This window comes from Patella vulgata, chromosome 1 (assembly GCF_932274485.2).
Source record: "Patella vulgata chromosome 1, xgPatVulg1.2, whole genome shotgun sequence".
Taxonomy (NCBI): Eukaryota; Metazoa; Mollusca; class Gastropoda; family Patellidae; genus Patella; species Patella vulgata.
Genome location: NC_065879.2, coordinates 76,955,245 through 76,982,507, shown reverse-complemented (window position 1 = coordinate 76,982,507; position 27,263 = coordinate 76,955,245). Strand labels below are relative to the sequence as shown.

General features: G+C 37.9%; 1 long non-coding RNA gene across 1 annotated transcript; it reads left to right on the top strand.

Annotated features, from left to right (window-relative positions):
* Window positions 1-6,733: 6,733 nt before the first annotated feature.
* LOC126830085 (uncharacterized) lies at window positions 6,734-23,544 on the top strand. The gene is made up of 9 exons (XR_007683699.2): window positions 6,734-6,900; window positions 8,750-8,889; window positions 10,169-10,261; window positions 16,758-16,896; window positions 17,314-17,354; window positions 17,680-17,749; window positions 18,674-18,710; window positions 22,939-23,002; window positions 23,190-23,544. It is a non-coding gene; the product is annotated as an uncharacterized LOC126830085 (long non-coding RNA).
* Window positions 23,545-27,263: the final 3,719 nt, after the last annotated feature.

Here is a 27,263-nt window from a genome sequence, read left to right as displayed (position 1 = left end):
CCGGCGCCCCTGCTGACAAGTACAGTGCCTCGTCGTTCAGATGAGACGAAAACCCAAGGTCCAGTGTACACAGTCATTTGCGTGCATGTAAAAGAACCCTAGACAGTTTAAATTTGAAATAAGAGTAGGCCGTTGTGTGGCCAAAATTTCCTTCATATCAGTGGGTGCTGAACAGAAGAACAACATTAAACCCTTATCATTTCTACCACTGTGTATCATTTATCCAGTATAGTATTATATTTTACTAATATTCTAATCTATTATCGGGTGTCAGTAGTTTAATTTAGTTTAATATTTCTGATCAAATAAAATCATTAATTTGTAAATTTTAGTTCATATATTTCGTAAAACTTTCGATAGACCTGAAGTCATAACCTACTATGTGTTCTAAAATCCAAATAAAACAATATTTCTATGGCAGTAATCAAATTTGGGAGGTTCATTGTCAAATCAGGAATATCCCTTGAACTTATAGGTATGTTATCTTGGAATTTGGCATACGTATTCCTTATAGCCTATGGACGGCAACTATTGATTTTGGTGCATGATCCGACCATCTTTGGCAGTTTTTGTTAATATTTTGTCTGTAAATACTCTAAAGGTTGCAATATATTAACAGACTTTGATCCAATTCGGCATGATCCATCATAGGGTTGTACCTATTCATATTGATCCATGTCAAACAGCCAGGGGCAGAACCACGGCCAATTTTTGTGTTTGTTGTCTACAGGCGGGAATTCTGAATGGATCATTTTGAAACTTAGCATATTTATTCATTTTACTGTATGGATAGCAACTATTCATTTTCGTGCATGCCCAAACCCCAGGGGCGATGTGGTGCCCAAACCCCAGGGGTGATGTGGCACCTATTTTTTGTTTATATTTAGTCTGTAAATTTGGCAAAACATACCCAACGCCTAGCCTTCTTTGCCTCTTGTCATATTACAGTCGTTGCAGCCATTTCATACTTCATTCTCTTCATATTTATCAAAGTATGAATGTGGACGTATATTGCAGCGGTAGCGATGCTCTCGTTTTATCTATTATTTTAACTAAAAAAGCTAGCATGGCAAATCTGTATTGCTAAAAAAGACGAAATTATGTTAAACCATAGCGGTAAACATAATTTATAAAACAGTTGGTAAATGCATATCAATGATTAGTTATCATAGCGTGGTCTTTTAATGAAGATATACAAAAATGGTTAAACGAATTCGAGACTGAATATACAAAAAATGGTTAAACGAATTAGAGCATAATTATGCAAAAATGGTAAAACGAATTAGAGCATAATTATACAAAAATGGTTAAACGAATTAGAGCATAAATATACAAAAACTGGTTAAACAAATTAGACCATAAATATACAAAAATGGTTAAAAGAATTAGAGCATAAATATACAAAAAAGGTTAAACGAATTACTTATAACATGGCGCTATTCGATGTTAATAAGCAATTCATGGTCATAAAACAGGATTATGTTACTATAAACGTAGAAAGGGCTTACCAAGCCACCCAAGACGCACGTGTTACCTCTAAAAGCCCTACCAACAAATCCTAAAGATCAAGTTCTAATTATGAATTTTTGAGTGGAAGAAATTTAAGATCCAAATATGTGTGTTCCTTATGCCCCAATGACTCGCCGGTGTACCTCTTCAGTCGGAACTAAACGACATCATAATGAAAACTGTGTCCAATATCGCTTCACAAATTTTAATGTTGAAATATGCTTGGAAAGACAACTCTGCGAACCCTTTTCGAAATTTCAAAATTTACTATCTGGAAATTTTCGAAATGGCCTGGGCTCTGTCTTGAACTGAGATTTAAAACAATTCCTTGAAAAATGTTGTCCAGTATTTCTATCGCAACCTTTGATAGTATGACATGTGAGACATTTATACATTTTCTCGGTGGCTGAGGCAATTCTCAAAAAAAAATCCCGAACTTTAAAGCGTTCACAAGAATTTTGGACGAATGGATGACGGATGGACATACAGATATGACGACGATGTGGGCTGATAAAAACGAAACGAAATAGAAACGATGGTCTGAATTATTCGGCTATTGCCCTTTCTCTATTATGGTTTACATGATGGTTGTGTTCCTAGATATCCGGGACTATCTGAAATTTGAAAATAAAATATTGTTAACAGATAAAAGAAATTAAGATGTATTCTACAATTCAAATGCTCTACCTGTTTGCCTAAAGTGATATTATTCTCAGAAAAATAAAAAATCGCCAAATCCATAGTAAACGTAATCAACATCTTAAATCTGTTAATCTTTCTCCTAAAGATTATCAATATTCTCTAAAACCTGACAAAAATGTAAATTCACAACCCTTTCTTTGATTCTATACAAAAAATTCAAATATTTCGGTCGAAAATTAGAAAGTGAGAAAAAAAAGACTATTACTATAAGAACGTACACGAGGGGAATTATCAGTGTCTTTGATCTCTAAAAAGTACGAACGCCGACAAATAGGGATAATGCGATTCGGGTAGTTTTTTTTATTCAGCTGCAGAAATGAAATGTGCTATAATATGAGAAGGTGTCTATTGAAAAACTCACTTTGGCTAGCGCCTCAGATCGGATATCAATATCTTCGCCTTTTTTCATTTGACTACACAATTTAGTCAGACACGTCTAGATTTCAAAAATTCAGACAAACTATGTCCATTCAGTATTAAAGTAGCTAAGTCTCTAACTCAATATCATCCAAAACCTTCGACAATGAAAACACGAATTATTTGTCAATTTTAATCAACATTGGTGTTGTGATCTTACCGGAAAAAGATGGGCTTCTGATATCTAATATTTAAGACAAAATAAACATTTTACGATTGGTACACGAATCGTGTACCATAATGCGTTTCAGCGCAATTTGTAGCAAGCGACTCGAAGAACGAGGTTAAACATGTTCCACAAGTCACGGCAAACAGTGACCCCATATTCTTATCTGGAGAACGTGCGCAATAACTACTATCGGTGTAGACTAGAATAACCAGACACTAGAGATTGCAATTGGATTGAGACTTCTGGCGTATTTCGCCGAACATAACTGCTTTGAAATTAGAGTAAAAACGGAAACGATTGAATGTAAATCAGTTTATTTACATTCATATTACATTATTATATACTTTGCGACCCATTTGTGTCAATTTGTAGGTCCCAAATATTATCGATTTAGCTCCTTTAATTTAAAAGAGTTTTAAGATACAACTGAAGAGTCGTACCGTAGAGTTACACTTTTTCCAAAATAAACGAATCCCGATCATCAAGTCACATTATTCCATTTTTGAGAATCAAAGACACCCGGAATTACAGGTGTTCTGGGCGATATCAAAGAATTGATCATCGCTTTGCAATCATTCAACAATCCCTGTGTATGCGACAGCAATCTATTTATCGATAAGCAATTGGCTTTGTTCGGGCAATGAAAAGGAAATGAAATGAAATGGTTTGACGTCCTACTCTTCTGTTTCTAACTGGGCTAACGAAGACGGGCATACCCCATACAGTGTGCACTACGGCCTACTCTTATATCGAATTTACGTGCACGCCAATGTGTACACGGGACCTTGGTTTTTCGTCCCATCCGAACGACTAAACAGCTGTCTTTGTCAGGCTCTCCGTCCTGCATCACTGACAATGATGACAAGCTGGATGAACTTTCTCGGCTAAAGCAGGGATCGAACGCCCGACATCCAGACTAGCGAGCCAGCGTCTTACCCACTTAGCCACCGTGACCATCTTCGGGCAATGAATGCAAGGGAAAATAGCACGTGATATTACAAAATAGCGACCCACCTTAACTATATAGTGAAAGGGTAGCGGTGCCAATACATTAAGCATCGTTTGCAAATTGCTTGCATGGCCAGAAATACGGTTGTGCTCTCGGTAGTCGGTTGCCTTCAATCGCTCTCTGCTTCAACAAGCAAACAATCGTCCGTGTGTACAAGGCTTTATGAACATATGCTATTGACAGCCAAGATATGCTGGTGATAAAGTCTTACATTAGAAAAAGTCACATGTTCACAAATGCAAAGTAGCAACTTCGCATACGTACTTGTTTCATCTGGGAGTAGTACCATAACCCTGGGACTTGGTTCCACTATTGCACAACCTGCAGGGGTACCATAACACTAAACACCCTTTTGGTAGGGATTGTCTGGAAATATATGTTCTATGAAGGATCCTCCAAGTGAGGTCAATGTCCAAGTTTGCGGAAATACATAGAAAGGATATGGCGATCCAGCTCACTACACATATTGCATGTTAAATCCACTCTATAAGGTCGGTTGCCAGGCAAAGAAACATGGCATAAATTCAAAATGATTTAAAGGTAGGTATTATCAAACTGGCATAATCAAAAGCCTACTTTATCTGGTACATGTGTATGTTTAAGAGTCATACAAATGCATGATAATTTTAACAATTCATTACAAAGGAACATTACAAATGCATGATAATTTTAACAATTCATTACAAAGAGACAAGACACCGAACATTAAAGATACATTAGTTAAGAGTTTTATAAAGAGTTGGCCATTCTTGCTATAATAATTCAAAAAAGATGATAAAGAAAGACAATGTTGAAAATGTCAGTCAAATTACATTGTTCTGAACGGAATTGGCACTGTTGGAAGTTTGGACTAGAAATAGGTATCAATTGTGTCTGCACCGTCTATGAGAATTGACGATCGTTTGATTGACAGACGATTACTCCACCCACATATTCTCGATTATCGAGTAACATGCTCAGTGGCTATGGTGGCCTCGCCTGGCAGGCCTTTCATCGCCAGCTTTCACCGTAGTGACATCTGCGACTAACGGTAAACGTTAGCTTGGTCCGCCATCCGTGGGTCTACAGAGTTGATTTTGAGCTTGTCGTGTCAATAAATGTCGAATTAATAATGTCTATAACATCTGAAGTCTAAATAAAGACTTGCAATGGGCAGATTTAGCTCTTGGATAATGTATGTTTAATATTCGAATATGAACAACGGTCCAATTGGTGAAGCGTTGGATACTTACAACATTAGCTATTGAAAACGTTAAAACTAATGTTATAATTGTGATTTTAGTTATTGAAAGGTTACATTAACTAACCTCTGGGCTGAACTTTAAATACCAATATATGCAAAACCATTAAGTGGATAGCAGCCACGTTCTGACTGATCACAGCCATAACAAACTGAAGCTGGTCTCATCGTACCACCCCGTGTTTCACTTGACGTGTACGAATTTATTGTGTACGGATAGGCTTATACGTGCTGCAAAAATATAAACATTCAATGGTCATAAAAGGAAGAGAGAGAGAGAGCTGTCAGCTCTTTATCTAATCTCCAACAGTGTATCTTTAAGGGTTCTTTTATGACCGGGGGGTTGGATGGCCGAATGGTTAGCACAAGCGCGCTGTATCATAAGGCCCGTCATTGAGTCAACTGGCGTGGTTTCGATTCCCGGTTGTACGTGACAATCTGTCCAACCTCGTGAGTTTTTTTTATCCGGATCCTCCGTTTTTCTCATACATACGCGAAAGAGAATTATTGAAATAAAATTGAACCATGTGTTAGTCCCGAAATGACCTAGTTTGTGTCGAGTGGACGTTAAAACCCATCTCTGAAAATAAGACTTTCTTCGATAAAGATAGCACAATCATCAAGGGCAGATAACTTGAATAGGTGTCACCCAATGGATGAACCCATGTGTTAGTGGAGTGGGACGGTATGAGATCACTGGGGATACCGAGAATAGTGGGTAGAAGTGGTCAAAGTATCAACGTTACTTCTAGTAATCATTAATCGCGATGATTAACAATCGGTCATGATTTTTGGACTATAAATATAAACTCACATAAACAGAGAAAACCATGATTGTTTGCGATATCATCCTTGTTGGAAGCGCACGTTTAGATCCAAGAACGAACGAGAAAATATGCAACTTACGTCAGATTTGAATTCTACGTGTAGTTTTTGTGTCGATGTTCTTCCATGTTCAGGGACTATACAATTTGTAGGAGGGTAGATTTTGTTTGGAGTCTCGGATGACCCCGTGACGTCAATATAGCTTCTAATAACCCCGTCACCTGCCTTGGAGCAATACACGTTGGATTTATAAACCCCCGAGCCGAAATTATGATAGACCGGTCTATTAAATGCAGAGTTACATTCGTACATTTCCTCACAGCTCTTTGCAACTGAAAATGTAATGTAAGCTGTTAAAATTCCTGCAAAGATTCAACGTTTCAAGAGTATCATCAATATTAAATCTCCATAATTTGTTGTCATCAATTTAGTATGCATACTAAATATTAAATATGCTTATTAAATTCTGGATAGTATATAGCCTTGATTATTCCAATATACTCGATTGGTGCTTTATTTATCTTCCGATAACATAACCTTCTGTTTGGTTGCCAACTGATAACAGTCTGGTCTACATTCATTGAAATAAACACAGAAAAGAAAAGAAAATCGTATAGAGCTGCCGTTTTCCTATCAATTTGACTTAATTTAAGCTCACATAAAATTGTGGAGGGTGGACCAATCAAACGTGGTTCAGATAAATGTGGTATATTTGTGTGTTATGGAGCTAAACACCCCCAGAACTTTTCAATTCCTTGACTCGTTGCGTACAAAGAAACGTCACAATAGTATCATAGACTATACAGCTGAGTATTATCACACTGCGTAGTAAGCGAGAAATCACTCCGTGTACATTCGCCGTGTCGAGACCAACTTTCTGTACGAACATTTTGGGTGCAAGGGTCACCCTACTATACGGTTGGTTTATACGAATCACGTGACTAAATAATATTTATGTGGGATCAGCCGTCTAGATTACACAAGTTACTACAATGACCTCGTTGGAAGGAAAAGTTATAATCATAACAGGTAGGTTCATCATCTTACATACACCATTCAATTGATTTGATATTATTTGTCGTTTATTTCGTGATTGTACAGGCTAACATTAATTCAAGATCAAGGTCAATAAGTAGGTAAATCTTTTTATACCCCCACATTTTACTATATGTTCATCCCTTCTAACACAAGGTACCCTTTGGTTTGGGAGTTTTAAATTTTACAAGTTATACCACATATGAACGAACTACATGTAACACACATTAATTAATAGTTGAAGAACATTATACAAGTCTACCTTACCATGATGCCATGGTCATCGTTTCATGAATTCAGGCGGGTAGAACAGTTAGTAATTTTTTTTATAAATGTACTTTTATGTGATCAAGTTGAAACGCTCCAGTTAATAAACCTCGTGAATGTTATCCATAAAGTTGCCTGTTTATTATATATCACGTTCACTAAATGTCTTTCAAAGACATTACTTATATGTGTCATAAATTAATACAATATTATGTATGGCAATACAACACGTACTCTGGGGCGGACTTTATGAGAAAAGTGGCACAGGATGGGCATTCAAGCGCGAGATAATGATATAGACATGTATTTATATCCAGTAACTTCGGGCCTCCCAAGTCCCCTCCCCCCAAAATTGAGCCCCGCAATTCCCACAACCGGCCCTGGATTGAAAGCATATTGGTACTAAATCGCTACTTGGCAAGACAATATTGACAAATAGAGCATAGCATTCAGCCTAATTTGTTTCAGAGGCTGAAAGGTACGGTAAGGTAAGGTCCTGTCTAATCTGCACACCCAACCCGAGCTTCTTGCATGCATGGTCACTAGTGTATAACCAAACCGGATTACTACAAATGAATATATACTGAACGTATATTACCCAAGTTTTAATTTCTTGAAGAATTAGGACATTAAACCCAATTTCATTCAGAGATCTGAACCCAATAAGACATGCGTCAGACGATATTGACAGCCACATTGTTCATTTAATTATGTCAAATGAAGAGTTCAGGGGAAGAACGATCTAATTCACATTTTTGTCTTTTCGCATAAAAGGCAAACCAGACTTTTGGACGAGATTGCTTGACGTGAACAGAACAACGAATGGGCTTAATTACAACTTCAAAAAAATGATGTTTAATACGAATCATAATTACCAGTACAACAACTGACTTTTCAGCCAATTTAAGGTCAAGTAAAGGGTACGATGGACGTATTTGTCCGGAAGGCCATTTCACAAGGACCTTGGTTCGATGTGACTCCGATCGTTTTCACCTGAAATTTATTGTTCCACAGAAAGCTTATACAATTTGTTTGGGTTCGTTGAAAAAGTGACTTAGATCGTTCTTCCCCGAAGCTCTTCAAATCAATTAATTCTCTCAAAAATGTCTAATAGTTGTTTTAATCAATTGATCGAACAACTTTATATTGAACAGGGGTGTTGTGTGTGGCCGAATGGTTAACGCGTGCATGTTGTATCATAAGATCTGTCATTAAATCAAGTGGTGTGGTGTCGATTCCCCACTTGTACGTGGCAAGGAGTAGGTTCGCCTGTCCAACCTCGTGGGTTTTCTCCAGACCCTTAGGTTTCCTCCCACTGCTAAAGAACCCTACGATAGTCCATATGGTAGTCCCGAAGTGACCTAATTTGTGTCAAGTGAACTGAATTGAACATGATTTCTTTTTAAAATCACTTATGCTTTTTTTGTTGTTGTTTGAGTATTGTTCAACAAACATACCACCAGATAAGATGTTTTTATTCTACTGTTAAATCACTTATGCGTTTTTTTTGTTGTTTAAGTAGTGTTCAATATTCATATCACCATGTAGATAAGATGTTTTTATTCTCTTGTTAAAGGGGCGAGTTCCGGTATAGGACAGGGTATAGCTGTTCATCTAGCTCCGTATAAACCCAAGCTTGTTCTAGCTGCTAGGAACATCACAGGTTTAGAGGTTACACGTTCACAATGTGAAAAACTTGGACTATCTGCAAATAACGTAAGTTAACATTCATACGTTGTTACATGAATTAATGTTATATTAATAAAAAAAAACTCCTAAAGACTATCTCTAGCACAATCCAGAAGTTAGCTGAACTGGCCAATAGCCAACCTATTTCACAGAGGTAATACGCAAGCCTTCTTCTGACCTTTATACAGTCCACATGCATTGTTTATATAAGACGTCGTAACGTAAACTGGTCCGGGCAGAATGGTACCTTTTAGTCTTTTTACGTCTTTGCATACTATTTTATGTACCCATTTAGGCTAAACAGGGTTCTTATCCAGTTACATTTCAGATAGCTTTATGTATTCTTCTAATACTTCAAGATTGATTTTAGTATAGAATGTCGAGTAATGTTTATGGGGCAGCTATTTTGTTAGTTTGCTGTGAATCTAGCTTGTATGTATTTTATCAGATTTCAAATATACAGTGTATATTTTACTACATTTTAACAGTACAATGTTTATTTTAATAGATTTTAACAGTACAGTGTTTATTTTACTAGATTGTAACAGTACAGTGTTTATTTTCCTTATGTCCTAACAATACAATATTCATTTTCCTAGATCCTAACAGTACAATGTTTATTTTCCTAGATCCTAACAGTACAGTGTTTATTTTCCTAGATCCTAACAATACAGTGTTATTTTAGAGCATTCAGCTGTTAATTTGTTGTGATGTTTATGAATCTGCATTTTGTGTGTATGTTTGTACCATGTTTATTTTAGGTCATGCCCCTGATGTGTTAGTTTATTGTTATTTCTATGTAACTGTATTCTGTTATTCTGTGTTTATGTTATTAGATTCAAACAGTACAATATTTATTTTACTAGATTATAATAGTACAATGTTACTAAATCCTAAAAGTACAAGGTTTTTTTTCTCTAGATTCTAATAGTACAATGTTTATTCTCTAGATTCTAACTGTACAATGTTTATTTCACTAGATTTCAACTGTACAATGTTGATGTTTCTAGATTCTAACTGTACAATGTTATGCTACTAGATTCTAACTGTACAATGTTGATGTTTCTAGATTCTAACTGTACAATGTTATGCTACTAGATTCTAACTGTACAATGTTTGTGTTACTAGATTCTAACTGAACAATGTTATGCTACTAGATTCTAACTGTACAATGTTTATGTTACTAGATTCTAACTGTACAATGCTTATGTTACTAGATTCGAACAGTACAATGTTTATGATGCTATGTTCTAACAGTACAATGTTTATTTTAATAGATTTTATCAGAACAATTTATATGTTTTAGATTCTAACAGTACAATGTGATGTAAGTAAAGATGATAATCTACAGGATTTAGTTGATACAACAATAAAATCATTTGATTCTATTTATGGATTGGTGAGCACAGTTTATTCTCGATATAATATTCTGGGTTAAGTTCGTCCTTCACAATTCCTTGTGAAGCAGCATGTTGATATTTGTTGAAATTGACATTGGTCTGTAAAATGTTAGGAGAAGACAATCATTCTTGTTTAATTTGGGCTGGGAGAGGTTCACTTAGATTAATGTTTATAATAGTCAACGGCCGGACTAGTTCCAAGATGGCTGACAAATTGAAATGAAAGTAAATTTAAATAGTGTTTATGTCAGAGAGTACAATCTTGTTCAATTTAGTAGATCTACTGATATTTCAAGCAATTGACAGGAAAGGCAAATATTATAAATGTTCAATAGTATTATAATTTATAATACTATTGAACATTTGTCCGCGTTTTTAGTAAACCGTGATTCGGTCATAAACGAGACTACCTTTGTGTTATTTATTGAAACATAAAATTAGGACACACTATCAAATCTTTAGCTAGAATGGGTGCAATATGGGTTTACATGTGTTGTAGACTGTAATGAACGATGGTCACGACGCCATGAGCTAGGCAGGAAGGGAAGTTTTATTACTCCAGACATGCGTACAGTATACATTCGTTAAGGGGAAATAACTCCAATAACTAAACTATCATGTTACGATGTACAAATACATTGCATCCCCTTTCTTTAATTTTTTTTAAAAAACTGTAATTAACATTTACTTGAAATAGGGTTGCATCAACCATTTAAATTCGAAAAATATTTATGAAATAACTTCAGAACCTTAAATACAGTATTAAGGTATATTTATGCCGAACAAGGTTAGATATTCAAAGTTCTCTTCCACGAGCTGACTAGATAAGTTCACTAGAACACTGTTCAATAAAAAAACCAAAAGAACAAAAAACACAGTTAATGAGTATCAAGTTCACATATAGTCTTTCAGGTAGCTTGGTCTACGGATTTCTCGACCACGACGTGTCGTATACGTTTGTTCAACATTTTTGTTGAGCGTGATTTGTGACTGCTTTGGATCTGTCACGGACGGGTGTAACTTGTTTCTATTTACGTTTTGACTCGGGGGCACAGGTATGTTTAAACCCTGGGGATATAAAACGTTATCAGAAGATTCTTTTGCGACAATTCTGTGTGGTTCTTCTCGCGTTTTCATGAGTAGTTCTGTATTCCTCCGATATTCGTTCGCTCGATCACCTGCTTTGACAATGTACGATCACGGGCAAGTCGTTCCTTTCACTAATTCGGCTGGTCTCCATCCTTGAGGTGTTCGAATTCGTACTGCGTCACCTGGATAAATTTCCTCCTTAGCTTTAGTTCCCTTATCGTAGTAGACCTTCTGATGTTGTCGATGACGTAGCAATCGATCCGTCACTTTGCACGGATCTGACGTTTTAGGTTTCCTTAGGTGTTCCGTTATTGGGAGTAGTGTCTTCGCACGTCTGCCCATTAATCGTTGCATTGGTGATCCAATTTCTTCGTCACGAGGAGTGTTTCTCAACTCGAGTAAACATAAATACACGTCGTCTCCCGTTTGTAAGCACTTCTTAATGATGTTCTTCACCGTATGTACTGCTTTCTCAGCGAGTCCGTTCGACTGTTGATGTAAAGGCGAGGATGTCACATGTTTTATACCGTATGCTGACATGAAATCTTTAAATTCTACGCTCGCAAATTGCGGTCCGTTGTCGCTGATAAGAGTGTCCATGATACCATAACGAGCTATATTTTCTTTTAGGTGCTTGATAACGGTTTTAGTTCGGGTATCTCGTAGTAGTGGAGCGACTTCTATAAAGTTTGAAAAATAGTCGACCATAATCAAATAATGGAGCCCGTCGTATTCACATAGATCAGCTCCTACTTTGCTCCACGGTAGCGTTGGAATCGGCTGAATAATCATCGGTTCCTTGGGTTCTTTGTTCCTGTACATGAGACACGCTCCACATCGGCTCACCATGTCCTCAATCTGCTTATTCATACCGGGCCAAAACACTAGTTCTCTGGCTCGTTGCTTGCACTTGACGATTCCCATGTGTGACTTGTGAATAATATTGAGGATAACTGATCTCAACTCTGCAGGAATGCACGTTCTTTCTCCGCGGTATACGACTCCGTTGTATGTCGAAAGTTCACCGCGATAGTCCCAATACGCCAACGCTTCTGGGGGTACGTCACCTCTGTTTCCGGGCCAGCCATTGCTGATCACCTGTTTTAAAATTTGAAATTCTCTGTCCTTTGTTGTTGCATCCGCGATTCTGTCATGGCTACTATACGATAACGTATCGGCCGTGAGCACCATTATCTCGTGATCTATTGTGTTCTCTCCGACTTCGTCCAAGGGTAGTCGGCTGAGGCAGTCTGCGAGTCCTATGTCCTTGCCTTTTCTATATACCAATTTAAACTCGTACGGTTGTAGTTTTAGCACCATTCTCTGGATTCGCATAGGCGCTGTATGAATCGGTTTACGCATTATGTTTTCCAGTGGCTTGTGATCTGACTCGATTGTAACATCAGATTTTCCGTAGATAAGATTAAGAAAACGTTCGCACCCGAAAACTACTGCCAACATCTCTTTTTCGATCTGCGCGTATCTCTGTTCGGCTGGCGAAAGAGCTCGTGACGCGTATGCGACGACTCCGTCTTGAAGAATTGCAGCACCTAAACCTTTCATGCTGGCATCCACTGTTAAGACCACGGGTTTCCTCACATTATAGTATTTAAGGACTTTGGTTGACGTTAATGCGGACGTGACGTTTTCGAAGGCCTGTTTCGCGCCTTTGGTCCAGTTCCAATTTTCTTGCTGCTTAAAATCACGGAGAGGCGCATTGAGTTCGCTTAAGTTCGGAATAAACTTAGACACATAGGCTAACATGCCCAAGATAGTTTCAAGTTCACTGTGGTTTTCGGGATCCTTCATGTTTAAGATAGCCTCTACTCGTTTTGGTGTAGGCTTTAAACCGTTTCCGGTCAGCCGGTGACCTACATAGTCCACTTCAGATTGTGCGAACTCACATTTGTCTCTGTTTAGCCTTAAATTTATTGACCTAGCCTTGGCAAGAACTTTCCGAAGTCTTGCATTGTGCTCGTCCAGTGATTTGCCGTGTACCAATATGTCATCTACGACGACCTCGACTCCGTCTACACCTCCAAAGTGCGTAACCATTTCTCGCTGGAACACTTCTCCTGCACATTTAAGGCCCATCGGCAATCGTAGATACCGATAACGACCGAAGGGCGTATTAAACGTCGTTAGATAAGAACTTTCCTCGGTTAACTTTACTTGATAGTAACCCTTGTTCGCGTCAAGCTTAGAAAAATACTTACTGCCATGTACTCTTGTTACTATGTCATCGATGCTGTTCATCGGAAAATGTTCTCTCATTATTACTTTATTCAAGTCAAGCGGGTCAATGCAGATACGGACTCTTCCATTTTTCTTCCTAACGCACACCATACTATTAACCCAATCGGTTGGGCGCGTTACTGGAGCAATTATACCGCATTTCTGTAAATTGTCAAGCTCTTTTTTCACCCGATCCCGAATCGCCGCTGGTACCGGCCTCGGCGCGTGTATCACCGGTTGTGCCGTACCATCAATTTTGATTTCATACTCGCCCGGGAGACATCCGATTTCTTCCCCGACGACGTCACTGTAATCCTTGATCAGATCTAGCGTCGTCACACTGTTTACTTTAGCGATTAATCCTAAACGCGTACTATCTTCTCGGCCTAGTAAGTTTAAGTCTCTCTTCGTGTTTAATATCTCGAATTCTATGTCATGCGTTGAATTTCTGTACGTGCATGGCAGTGTTATCTTTCCGACCGCTTTGATGTGATTACCGCTTACACCGTTAATGAGTACTTCACTTTCGTGTATTTCAGCAACGTCTCGGAATTTGGCTGCTATTTCCGCCGACATTACGTTACATCGTGCACCGCTATCTATTTCAACCGTTAACTCTTTATCGAACGCGTGCAGCTTGACCGTCCATTTATTATCTGAATGTGATTTTCCTGTTTTTGTGGTAAATACGTCACACGTAGAACAATGGCTGAACATCTCGTTTAGTCGGTCATTATCGTCTTCCTTGTCTGCGTGGTGCACGGCACGATTCTCTCCACCGCGTCGGTTAAAGCGTCGTCGTCCTCTGGTACGACCATATCCTCTTCCTCTGGCGCTCCGGTATACGCTTCCACGGTTGTAACTGCGACGAAAAATACCACGACAAATATCAGATTGTTTAAAATGTCCTCTTTCACCACAAATGTCACAACTTTTACTAAATGCGGGACAACGTCGGTATTCGTGATGCCTGCAACAATTTACACAGTACGGATGATCTCCCTTGTACCCTTGACCCCTGGATGGTATGTTTGTCGGTCCGCGGCTTGTGTGTGCCACGTTGACAGCAGGGTTTTCCGCATCCAATGATTTTAAATGTGTGTTCGTTAGTTCGACTTGACGGCATGTTTGTATCACTCGGTCGAGTGTTAACACTTCAGCGGGAATTTCCATTAATTTCTCGGAGAATTTTCGGTCGTTGACCCCGTTGATCACCATGTCGCAAATGAATCCTTCCTTTTGTTCGCCATATTGGCAATGCTCTATAAAGTCCATAATTGACATTGTTTCACGCTTAGTGTTCAAAAATTCTTGCCTCTTAATATTTCTGTATGTGTGAACGCCGAAATGTTGATCAAATTTCCTTAACACAGTCTGTAAGTCGTACTTGTCTTCGGCTACTCGTGCGACCACGTTGTTTTCTTCGTTTGCTTCCACGCCTGGTGCCCAAATAAACGAGTCATAAATGTTCACAGATTCTCTTCCCATATTGGATAAGAGGACTCCTACCTGTCGTCTTCCTGGTTTGCTGTACAGTCCAAGCGCATCCAAGTGTATTAAAAAATCACGCTTGTACAGTTCCCATTCTGGAGCACTGGATTCAGCTGGGTTGAATTCAGACAACTTTCTCACCCCCGTTGACGACATCTTTTATTACTAGTTGCTATGCTTGTGGCGTACAGTCTTATGTACCTTCGTTGTTTCAATATTTTTACCTTTTAAACATCTGGGCTGGCCGATGTTGTAGGATTATTCTGACACCATGTAATGAACGATGGTCACGACGCCATGAGCTAGGCAGGAAGGGAAGTTTTATTACTCCAGACATGCGTACAGTATACATTCGTTAAGGGGAAATAACTCCAATAACTAAACTATCATGTTACGATGTACAAATACATTGCATAGACAAAGCATTAAACAAGGCAATGGTGACCCTTTAATATCTACGGGTAGAAGTATGGTACTCTTTCATATCTATGACAAACTGTCACATCTACATGTGGGCATATAGTAAACAATCGTATGTAAATATTCTACAGCTAAACATATGGTAAACTCTCACATCTACAGGTAGACATATGATAAACTCTCGCATCTACGGGTATACATATGATAAAATTCCCCGTCTACGGGTAGACATATGATAAACTCGCACATCTACAGGTAGACATGATAAACCCAAACATCTACGGGTAGACATATGATAAACCCAAACATCTACGGGTAGACATATGGTAAACTCTCACATCTGCGCCTACTGGTAGACATATGATCAGGGGCGCCGGAACCCGAGTACCAGGGTATACAAATGGTACCCTGCCCTTTTCTGGGGTATACATCGCACTCTCATTATCAGCTACTGTCTCGTTCAAAAAGCTTATTCTATTTTCTTAATGAAGATTGGTGTATTGAATGTCAAATTAAAAAGATTTTTTTATGAGATGAATTGCTCATGATATGAAAATTGTGAATAATCAGGCGTTTGTCTCTTTCATTATCATGTATTTTAAAGGGTTTTATGCTAGAGGCGCTCTAAACAGCGTTCTCGGAATTGACAAATTTCAAAATTTTCTAGAGGCCGGAGAAAGCCCCCCCCCCCCCCCGGGACCCCCTATCTTGTGGTACCCTGGCCCTAACGCCGTTCCGGCGCCCCTGCTTATGATAATGTCTCACATCTGGGGGTAGACATATGGTAAACTCTCACATCTGCGCCTACGGGTAGGCATATGATAATGTCTCACATCTGGAGGTAGACGTACTTACAAACCCTCACGTCTACGGGTAGACATATGATAAACCCAAACATTTACGGGTAGACATATGGTAAACTCCCACATCTGCGCCTACTGGTAGACATATGATAATGTCTCACATCTGGGGGTAGACGTACTTACAAACCCTCACATCTACGGGTAGACATGTGGTAAACTCTCACATCTACAGGTGGACATATGGTGAACACTTAGATCTACAGGTAGACATATGATAAGTTCTCACATCTGTAAATAATTTGTGTTGGTGTCTGGAATTATTAATTATTAAAAACTGATTATCTTGCTAACATTGGTAGGATTTAGATTCCGAATCCATTCTTGAATGCTCGCTTGAGGGGTGTACATTCACATTGCCTTGTCTTTAGCACTGATTCTGTTACATTAATCTTTGCAGGTTAATAATGCCGGATATGTTACAAAAGCAAATATTGAAGAGACAGACATGAAAGATTATGATGGAATTATGAGAGTCAATCTCAGAGCTCCATTTTATTTGTCCAAACTTTGTCTACAAGATCTAAAAAAAAGTAAAGGTTAGTAGATTGGCGAAACTCGCATATGGCTAGTTATTTCGTTTGAACGAATTACTTATTTCGTTTTAACAAATTATTTATTTCGTTTAAACGAATTAGTTATTTCGTTTGAACGAATTAGTTACTTCGTTTAAACGAATTAGTTATTTCGTTTAAACGAGTTAGTTGAATGTTAAATCGAATTAATTATTTCGTTTTAACGTGCCTCTTCCTATGCTGGGCATTTTCTATGGAATAAACTACCAAGTAAATGAGACAATTAACGTCAGTGGGACATCTTAAATCTCAACTCAAATCATTCTTTTTTCAAAACCCTGATCTGTAAATAATCAGGCAATATAACTACCAACGGCGCCTTAGAAACTGGTTTTTCAGTATTAACGCGCTTTATAAATGACAATATTATTATATTTACAGGTTGTGTGATCAACATTTCCAGTATTGCTTCAAAGATAGGGGTAAGTTAGCCTTTTTGGTTTGTCCTTTTATCCGGGAGACCAGAACAATAGGACCTCCACCCAACGTTCATGGTGAATATCTGAACTCTTATTTCTGGGAGAACCGTTTCTCTGAACTGTGTAATCACATCAAAAGTATGGTTTTTAGATTGTTTAATGATTTTTGGTGAATATTTTATAACTGTGCCTTTAGTATTCCCGTTTGCCACATCACGTATTTAAGATGATTTTTTGACACTTTGCAGCACTTCAATCCTGCTGTTGGTTTCATATAATAAGCCACAGTTGCTAATATTGTATAACTGACCGTTTTATGTACTTTTAGTTTACTGACTTAGCATCGTATTCTCTAAGTAAAGCTGCCCTGGACCACTTTACACATCTAATAGCCGCAGGTAAAAGTTGATTAAATATACTCTTCAAAAAAGTGGGGGATATTGAAATGCAAATACCTATACAGGTTGTTATATGATAAATAGTCATGGACACTTGACATGCTTTGAGAGTATGTTCACAGATGAAGAACTTATCGCCCCAACACAACCACTGAGCTGTACATGCGACACACAATATCGCCAGACACGTGGGAGGGGATCATTGTCAAATTTGACACTGCAAGGAAGGGTCGATGAAAATCGACACGTGCTGCTTTATCTATCCATGTTTGCTTTCCTATCCTTTCTTGCATAAGATTTACTGTTTAGCGTATCTTTGCTTTAGTGTGTTACGTTTAATTTGATCGGGAGACGCGTTCGTCGACGTCAACGTCAACCGACAACACTGCAAGAATTGGCCTTGGCACTGCAAGAGGAGGGGGTCAGATTGCCCCAAATTGTGATTGGACGGTTGATTAGGAGCATGCCAGGACGAATTGCTGAATGTCTGAGGATTGGTGGAGCAATTACTCATTATTAAGACAGAAATCAAAAACGTCCATTTTCACTTTTGACGGTGTATCTCTTTGCGAGTGAAATGGGGACGTCAGATAAGCCTCCCATATGAACTGTTTATGTTCATGTGTAGGCAATTGGCCTGTTATTGACATACAATGGTTACCTCTAATAAAATCAGCAGTGCATTTCCGCAGTTTTGTATTGTTTCTGAATATCCCCTACTTTTTTTTGAAGAGTATATATGTTAAAACGATTCATTGTTGAGTTATTCAAGAAGCCTTTTGTTCAGCAATTTTGAAATATGACCTTCTTGATCTTCCCATTATGATATATATAATTAATTTATAATCAGTAACTTCTCAACATGTTGAAATATGACCAGGTAATATATCATCTAATTCATTGTAACTATTTGTTTTAAAACAGAAATTGGACCATCTGGAGTTAGAGTAAACAGTGTCAAGTTCGTATTATTTACTTATAATTATATTTAAACCTTACAGGTTTTGTAGATTTCAAACGGTTATCAATCTTATTAAACTACAGATCTGTATTTCGTTTCGTTTTTCTATACTGTCGATGGCCTCCACTACATGAAGATCTGACCGGTTTTAGTGGGATTCGCGCCAGAGGTCATAAGAGCGTTTTTATTTTACCAATGACGCCAGACATTCGATTAACCAACCAGTCTCGATGTTTCTTCTGGGATAGCCCATGTTACTGAAGCAAGGACTATGAGTTTTACAACATCTGGACGTTGCTAGATTACTTCACAATTCCCGAATTTATAGCTACGTTATCTACAGACACGTGAACAGTAGCGTTCACTCAGAGGTTGTGACATTGAACGAATCTTGAACTTTGTAACTCGATTATCACAGATAGACATTTTAGATTAGATTTGGTATTCGCGACGAACGAGGAATCTGATAGGCTCACAAGCCGGGCTGGAACCCAATCGAAATTAGTCCCGAAATATGCAGGATTTTACGCGAAGGCCTTGATAATATGTACGTAGTTAAAGTGAGATCAAACCTTCTATTGAAGATGGGGATACCCTTGCAAAATAGCGGCGCTAGCCGTCGGTGGTTGGAGGTGCAAAGCTGGGGCAAAGTCCAAGGTTAAGGGTGGGGGGGGGTTGGCCGAATGGTTAGCACGTGCGTGCCGTATCATAAGGTCTGTCAACCTCGTGGGTTTTCTCCGGGTCCTCCCACGGCTAAAGACCCTTGCGAGCAAGCGAATTATTGAAATAAAATTAAACCATATGTTAGTCAGTCCCGAAATGACCTAGTTTGTGTCGAGTGGACGTTAAACCCCATTTCTCTCTCTCTCTCCAAGGTTAAGGGAGCAAAGCCACGAGTTTCAACTAGGGGTAGGGGGTCTCCTCCAGACAATTTTGAAAAACAGGCTGCCGGAAATGCAGCCTGGCAGAATTTCAGACACTGATTGTTGAGGTAAAGTGTCAAACTAACAGACTTGCGAACCAAAGCCCAATCACGAGCGCCAAATGGGGGACCTTCACCAGAAAAATTTGAAAAATAGACTGTCGGAAATGCTGTCTGACAGTATTCAGGCACCGATTGTAGATATAAATAGAGCTGATCAGATGCCGTATTTCGCCTGATCACTAGTCTATTCAACCCCAGAGAGGAAAGTGTCAAATGAACGGACTTGCTAACCTCAACTAAGCCCCCCGAGAGAATTTGAAAAGCAGACTGTCCGAAATGCAGTCTGGCAGTATATCAGGCATATTGTTCGTCGCAAAATCACCAGTTTATCCGAACAGAGAGGGTGGTGTCAACGAACGGAGTGAGTGCATCAAGTGAATGCATATTCTCGCCGCGTTGACCTTTTCCCAAAAACTTTGAAGATTGTAAAAAGCACCTCTCAAGTGATTCACGTGTTATTGTTTATAGTAGGTTTACAGCAGGATGGGCTGGGTAAGAAATCACTCAAGACTCTACAACATGGACATCTTTGACTGAGTGGGAATGTGGGATTTAATCAACGTAGAAGGCATTGATTACAGAAACGTATCACAAATACTTTTTTTTATATTCCTAAAATTATTGGGGTGAGGGGTGAGGGGTGGGGGTGGGACAAACAGAAATAGGATCTGTATTTTAGTCAGATTTAGCGATCATTGGTTAAGCGATCGTTTCGAAAACATGAATTCTGTCAGTTGTGGATAATAACAAGTTTGTAGGTGTTTGTATTTTGGAGTACAGGGAGGTGTTGATACTATATATAGACATCCCAGTTAACCGTAAAATATTTGCTATTATCGCGAATTAACTCAATTTGTTTTATATAATTGAATTATTCTGTCAGGTAGTATTTGGTATTATTTGGGTAGTATTTAAGGAAAGTCTCTGTCTCAATAAATATTTAACAAGTAAATAAATAAACAATATTTTAGAAGACTTGATTTCGCTTTAACTACGCACATCTTATCAGATTTTGTAAAATTCGTAGTCGTTGCTTCAGGAACATGTGCCAACTAGGGATTGTCTGAATATTGTGCCAACTAGGGCTAGTCTGGGTGTCCTACCAACTAGAGCTGGGCCAGAGCCTTATAATATATAGAGAGTCGGGCCAACTGACGTCATGGACGCCATTTTTTTTACCCATTCTAACGTTACAGCCTGTGACAAATTTATATGTTTTAGATCTGCGCAAATCTATTTTCATGTTTACTCAAGTGTAGGGGTAGACAATAATTTCAATAAATCTATTAATCGCAATATGTAAATTTATTGACAATATTTAGCTTTTATTTTTTTAACATTAAAAATATCGCAATAATCCAATATATCGTTTGACTATAGGTTAAATCGAAAGTAGGCCTACCGGATAATGATTACCTGTGAAATTAGAAACTAATTTTTTATTTATTTTTTATCGTATGTTATATGAAGTAAGGGATAGATATTGAAACGAACTTGTCCATCCTAATTTCGTTTTCAAAGCATATCAGAAGATATCGTTATGAAACTTTGTTATTTTTGTAAACACATCAACCTATTATAGTAGTTGTGTCTTTTGCTAATTAAAATTCTTTCGGATTTAATAATTTGTGTGTTTCCGTGGAGACAGCGAGTTGGGTGGTCGAGTGATCTGACACGTACGCTTTAGATCATAAGGTCTGTCATTGAATCAAGTGGCGATGTTTCGATCTAAACATTCTACGTGACCCAACCGCGTGAGTTTTCTCCTTGCCCCCAGTTTTCTTCCATTGCTAAAGTTGCTAAAGTCCCCTACGCACAAGCGAATTATTGAATGGATACAAATCTGAGGTAGTTTTGGTATACATTTTTTTTATTCAGGAGCATAAATAAATGTTTAAGCCTATTAATCAAAATTGCAGGAAAACGAAATTCAAACTTCGACTCACTACAAAAACCAGAAAAAGAATAATATTATAATAATAATCTTAATAAAAACAGGTTTTTCTGACTGAACGGCTTAATCCGAATACTAATACGCAGTGTGAAATATTAATAATGAGTTCTGACAGTTCTCATAAGATATCGTCAGTAAGTAAGAGGCGGGAACCGTGTAACATACCGAAAAACATCTAGGCCTACTTTGCTAGGCCTACACTGTGTATCTCAAGCTCATGACAAACTGTTGAAAATTCACCCCTGGATGGAGATATCAAACATAATCTCTTATATAAAAAATGAAAAAAAAAAAATGACAATATCGATGAAATTTAAATCGAAAAACATCAACTAAGCTAGGCCTGTAGGATATTAGTTACGTTAGGCCTCCGCTGTGTGTAAAACTCATATTCCCAAGTACACAAAAAATTTCGAAAATAAACATATCTATACAAATTAACCAAAATCCCAACACTTTATGCCATGCACACGAAATTTAAATAGAAAAAAAAGCATCTTCTAGCCTACTACTTAGGCTAGGCCTATATTTGGGCCTAAAATGTCAAAGTGTCATTCTTAAGTAAATAACAAATCTTCGAAAATTCATTCATCAAAAAATAATAACCAATGACGTGAATATGTCATTAGGTTCGGCATTTTTCCAACTACAATAGTAGCCTACAATAAAATCTTGAAATCGTTAAAAAACAAAACGAATGACAGGCTACCAACATCACACAAGAAGGAATTTTTACCAGACTACCTTTTACTTTTACTTCCCATAATCGACGCCTTTCTGCATTTTTGGGAACCTGTGCATATGAATGCCTTACCCATCTCTTGCGTGGCATTTCACGGCCACACAACATAGCATTTATGTCATTTAAAAACACGTCAAATTATAGGCCACTATGCAGACGATTCTTTTTAGGTGGGTAACATAATGGCGTCCACATGTCACGTGACTACCATTAGCCAATCATTATCGGGACACGGGTTGGCCAGACTCTCTATATAATAAGGCTCTGAGCTGGGCTGGCCATCTAGGGCTCGTTTGAATTTCTTACCAACTAGGGCTAGTTTAAATATCGTACCAACTAGGGCTAGTCTGAGTGTTTTGCTGAGTGTTATGTCAGCTAGGGCTAGTCTTGGTGTCCTGCCAACTAATCTGGATATCCTGCCAACTAGGGCTGGTATGATTTTCGTGCCAACTAGGACCAGCCTGACTGTCGTGTCGACAAAAAGAAAACTGTAAAATATTTAAGCAGATATCATATAATAATACGTTTCCCCTTTTTATATTTCCAGTCCTGGTTACATTCCAACACTAATCTTAAAAAAAAATGGATTTTCAGAAGAGAAAATAGCGGAGGTAGATATCAGTTGCTTTGCTGTTTTAAATACATTCTCGTTCACCGAACGTTGTAATAACAACCACATTTATCATCTCAATTTTTACTTTCTTATGGTAGGCAAGTAATAAATTAAACAGAATTCCGTTTTATTTTACGTTCAGTAAATCTACTCGGCAACTAAATAATATACATATTTCTCTGCAGATGGAAGCCGGGATCCTAACAAAAACTCCGCTGAGAAGATTTGGCGAAACAGAAGATGTTGCAAAACTGGTCAAATTTCTTCTCTCAGACGAATCTTCATACATAACAGGGGAGATAATTTCGGTTGATGGAGGAACAAGTAATCCTGTGTTTTCTTAATTTGAACTCTTATACGGATACGACACATCTCAATTAGTAACAAATAGTTACATTCTACATTTGTAATCCAGCTATATTTGTACTTTTCCAATAATCTTCTTATTTACAAACAAAACAATTTAAATCAGTGATTCGGGCATCAGCACATATTCCATACTTGATAACATACACAATAAAATTAAATATCACCTGTCTCTGTGCATCGTCTGCCTATTTATTTAACTGGTCATCTATCTCTGTGGGAGCCACAGTGGCTCAGTGAGTAAACACTGGCTCGTTAACTAGGAGGGGGGGATGCCGAATGGCACGTGCGCGCTGTATCATGAGGTCTGTCATTGAGTCAACAGACGTGGTTTCGATTCCCCGGTTGTACGTGACAAGGAGTTGGGTTGCCTGTCCAACCTCGTGGGCTTTCCCCGGGTCCTCCGCTTTCTTCCCACTGCTAAAGTCCCCTAATTAGCGAATTATTGAAATGAAAATAAACCATGTGTTAGTCCCGAAATGACCAGGTTTGTGTGGACGTTAAACCCTCTCTCGCTCTCTCTATCTCTCTCTCACTCACTAGGAGCTCTATGCTTGACTCCCTGTCTTGCCCGAGAATGTTCCTCGGTATTATTCCGCGTGGTCCCCCCTTGTCAATGATACAGGACGGAGGGCCTGACAATTACAGTGTCTCGTCGTTTAGATGAGACGAAAACCCAAGGTCCAGTGTACACATTTGCGTGCATGTAAAAGAACCCTTGATAGTTTACATTTGAAATAAGAGTAGGCCGTCGCGCCGCTGTGTGGTCAATATTTCTCTCATACCTGCATATTGTATGGTGTATGTCCGTCTCCATTAGCCCAGTCGGTGCTGAACAGAAGTACTTTTAATTTATTTTAATATTCCTGATCAAATAAAATCATTAATTTGTAATTTTAATTCATATATTTCGTGAAACTTTCGATAGACCTGAAGTCATAACCTACACTGCGTGTTCTAAAATCCAAATAAAACAATATTTCCATCGCTGTGGCAGTAATCAAATTTGGGAAGTTCATTGTCAAATCAGGAATATCACCATGTTCCTGAACTTATAGGTACGTTATCTTGGAACTTGGCATACGTATTCCTTATAGCTTAAGGACGGCAACTATTGATTTTGGTGCATGATCCGACCCTCTTGGGCAGTGCCACACCTATTTTTTTGTTAATATTTTGTCTGTAAATACTCTAAAGGTTGCAATATATTAACAGACTTTGTTCCAATTCGGCATGATCCATCAAAGGGTTGTACCTATTCGTATTGGTCCATGTCCAACAGCCAGGGGCAGAACCACGGTCAATTTTTGTATTTGTTGTCTACAGGCTGGAATTCTGAATGGATCATTTTGAAACTTCGCATATTTATTCCTTTTACTGTATGGATAGCAACTATTCATTTTCGTGCATGCCCACACCCCAGGGGTGATGTGGCACCTATTTTTTGTTTATATTTAGTCTGTAAATTTGGCAAAAAAAACCCAACGCCTAGCCTTCTTTGTCTCTTGTCATATTACAGTCGTTGCAGCCATTTCATATTTCATTCTCTTCATATTTATCAAACTATGAATGTGGACGTATATTGCAGCGGTAGCGATGGTCTCGTTTTATCTATTATTTTAACTAAAAAAGCAAGCATGACAAATATGTATTGCTAAAAAAGACGAAATTATGTTAAACCATAGCGGTAACCATAATTTATAAAACAGTTGGTAAATGCATATCAATGATTAGTTATCATAGCATGGTCTTTTACTGAAGATATACACAAATGGTTAAAGGAATTAGAGACTGAATATACAAAAAATGGTTAAACGAATTAGAGCATAATTATACAAAAATGGTTAAACGAATTAGAGCATAATTATACAAAAATGGTTAAACGAATTAGAGCATAAATATACAAAAACTGGTTAAACAAATTAGACCATAAATATACAAAAATGGTTAAAAGAATTAGAGCATAAATATACAAAAAAGGTTAAACGAATTACTTATAACATGGCGCTATTCGATGTTAATAAGCAATTCATGGTCATAAAACAGGATTATGTTACTATAAACGTAGAAAGGGCTTACCAAGCCACCCAAGACGCACGTGTTACCTCTAAAAGCCCTACCAACAAATCCTAAAGATCAAGTTCTAAAAGCAATAATTATGAATTTTTGAGTGGAAGAAATTTAAGATCCAAATATGTGTGTTCCTTATGCCCCAATGACTCGCCGGTGTACCTCTTCAGTCGGAACTAAACGACATCATAATGAAAACTGTGTCCAATATCGCTTCACAAATTTTAATGTTGAAATATGCTTGGAAAGACAACTCTGCGAACCCTTTTCGAAATTTCAAAATTTACTATCTGGAAATTTTCGAAATGGCCTGGGCTCTGTCTTGAACTGAGATTTAAAACAATTCCTTGAAAAATGTTGTCCAGTATTTCTATCGCAACCTTTGATAGTATGACATGTGAGACATTTATACATTTTCTCGGTGGCTGAGGCAATTCTCAAAAAAAAATCCCGAACTTTAAAGCGTTCACAAGAATTTTGGACGAATGGATGACGGATGGACATACAGATATGACGACGATGTGGGCTGATAAAAACGAAAGGAAATAGAAACGATGGTCTGAATTATTCGGCTATTGCCCTTTCTCTATTATGGTTTACATGATGGTTGTGTTCCTAGATATCCGGGACTATCTGAAATTTGAAAATAAAATATTGTTAACAGATAAAAGAAATTAAGATGTATTCTACAATTCAAATGCTCTACCTGTTTGCCTAAAGTGATATTATTCTCAGAAAAATAAAAAATCGCCAAATCCATAGTAAACGTAATCAACATCTTAAATCTGTTAATCTTTCTCCTAAAGATTATCAATATTCTCTAAAACCTGACAAAAATGTAAATTCACAACCCTTTCTTTGATTCTATACAAAAAATTCAAATATTTCGGCCGAAAATTAGAAAGTGAGAAAAAAAAGACTATTACTATAAGAACGTACACGAGGGGAATTATCAGTGTCTTTGATCTCTAAAAAGTACGAACGCCGACAAATAGGGATAATGCGATTCGGGTAGTTTTTTTTATTCAGCTGCAGAAATGAAATGTGCTATAATATGAGAAGGTGTCTATTGAAAAACTCACTCTGGCTAGCGCCTCAGATCGGATATCAATATCTTCGCCTTTTTTCATTTGACTACACAATTTAGTCAGACACGTCTAGATTTCAAAAATTCAGACAAACTATGTCCATTCAGTATTAAAGTAGCTAAGTCTCTAACTCAATATCATCCAAAACCTTCGACAATGAAAACACGAATTATTTGTCAATTTTAATCAACATTGGTGTTGTGATCTTACCGGAAAAAGATGGGCTTCTGATATCTAATATTTAAGACAAAATAAACATTTTACGATTGGTACACGACTCGTATACCATAATGCGTTTCAGCGCAATTTGTAGCAACCGACTCGAAGAACGAGGTTAAACATGTTCCACAAGTCACGTCAAACAGTGACCCCATATTCTTATCTGGAGAACGTGCGCAATAACTACTATCGGTGTAGACTAGAATAACCAGACACTAGAGATTGCAATTGGATTGAGACTTCTGGCGTATTTCGCCGAACATAACTGCTTTGAAATTAGAGTAAAAACGGAAACGATTGAATGTAAATCAGTTTATTTACATTCATATTACATTATTATATACGTTGCGACCCATTTGTGTCAATTTGTAGGTCCCAAATATTATCGATTTAGCTCCTTTAATTTAAAAGAGTTTTAAGATACAACTGAAGAGTCGTACCGTAGAGTTACACTTTTTCCAAAATAAACGAATCCCGATCATCAAGTCACATTATCCCATTTTTGAGAATCAAAGA